Consider the following 1769-nt stretch of genomic DNA (forward strand, 5'->3'; position numbering starts at 1 on the left):
TCCTTTTCTCGATCCAAAGCCTTCTGTAAAACTAAGAATGGTATCTTGTCCTCTCCCCTCTCTCGAATTTGTAAACTAAAATGATCGTTATTGATCAATTTGTACATCCGTACAGTATTAGTAACAACATCTGGATCATGTGCAGCTGGCAACTGAAATCGTTTACCTGGGAAAGTAGACTCTGAAATCTCCAGTATGCTTTCTTCCTCTTGAAAGCTGGGTGAATTATCATTTACGTCTATGATTTCCACTCCTACATAGTGTACTTCCATGGGATTCTCAGCTACCATTTTTAGGTTTATCAGACAAGGAGAAATGCTTTTGCATAGCTCTTCTCTGTCAATGTTCTCTTGAACAGAGAGGACGCCATTTCTCGGATTTACTAGAAATTGATTATTTTCAGCCCCAGAGACAATACGAAACTGTCTTTCCTCTAGTGAACTGATGTCCAGTCCCAGATCTTTTGCCACATTCCCAACAACACTTCCTACCGTTACTTCCTCTGGAACTGAATATTTTATCTGAGCTGTAACCCGCTCCACACAGCTGAGCATCAGAGAAAAGCTGAGAGCAAGCCACCAGCACTGCGTTCCTCGTCTTTGTCCTCCTGGCTCCATCGTTTCGCTTTATGTTTCCAATTATATACCCACTTAAAAGTCCTTTGAGCAAAGGAAGTAGTTTAAATAACAAAATATCCAGTGCGAAATGTGTTGCAGATTCCAAACAAACCGATGTATTAATCACGGCTACACTTGTTTCTGTGGAAGGTACCGTCTCCTCTCTGTCGACCAGAACAAAAACTGTATAGAAGGGGCAGGGCCAGCACTAAAATATACCAGTGTGATGCTGATATGACACTGACACCTTGTGGACTGAACACATGAGTATATGTTGATAAACAAAACTACCACATAAACTGCAACATCAGCCCGTCTGCAAGTTGTCGCTTCGTGTCTAAAAAATTGTTCTAATTTTTGCTAGTAACGTATGTGTTTCAAAGTAATACATTCGAATAACAATTTACTTCTACGAATTAAAGGCAGCAAATTTTCAGTTTTTTTCAAAAGAGTATGTTGATCAGTTAACCCACTTCAAGGCTGTCATATCATCGTTCCTAATCGTAGTAGTCAACATCATATTTGTATTAGTATATCCAAGTGTTGTATTTTTCTTTAGGTCAAAGCAATTTAGCTTCGTGTGCGATTATTTCTCTAAAAGAAAAAAGTGTGATTTTGACAAAATTGAATGATGATTGAGTGAAACGATGACAGGGTTTGAAGGCAATTAACAACATTTTTTCCAAGGAAAACAAATAAGAATCAACTACAAGGGACCTATGGATTTCTAATAAAAACAAACAAACAAACAAACAAACTCATAGACGCCTAAATCAATATAGCTACTGAATCGTGTAATTTAATCCCTAAATAAACACGCGACACTTTTAGTAAAAAAACAAAAACAAAACAACAACACAGAGAATCGAATTCTCATATTATGAAGAAAACAAACTAACTTAAATTTCAGCAGTTTAACCGCTTGCCAGGACCATGGACAGTGCTCACAAATATGCTGCAATTCAGGTGTAATATTATCTTTAAATCAGGAGCATTATATGTTTTACTTCTAAAGGGAACACGTCTGGTAAGACAGTTAAAACTTAAACATGGTCTTACCTCTTCAGAAGGACGTTTCCTATCAGGAAGCATTAGTGTATTTGCATGACTGCCCGGTACTATAGTAGATCCTATACTCATTCTGGGTCCAAC

At 37.6% G+C, this 1769-nt stretch overlaps 2 protein-coding genes across 2 annotated transcripts in view; both read right to left on the reverse strand.

Annotated features, from left to right (window-relative positions):
• LOC121815524 (protocadherin alpha-3-like) overlaps window positions 1-1769 on the reverse strand; it is a 29380-nt gene that overhangs the window by 12431 nt on the left and 15180 nt on the right. The window lies entirely within an intron of this gene.
• LOC102309770 (protocadherin alpha-3) overlaps window positions 1-1769 on the reverse strand; it is a gene marked incomplete in the record, with an annotated part of 16892 nt that overhangs the window by 9443 nt on the left and 5680 nt on the right.

The sequence above is a fragment of the Haplochromis burtoni genome, unplaced genomic scaffold (assembly GCF_018398535.1).
Source record: "Haplochromis burtoni strain Fernald_Lab_line unplaced genomic scaffold, NCSU_Asbu1 Contig_236, whole genome shotgun sequence".
Taxonomy (NCBI): Eukaryota; Metazoa; Chordata; class Actinopteri; order Cichliformes; family Cichlidae; genus Haplochromis; species Haplochromis burtoni.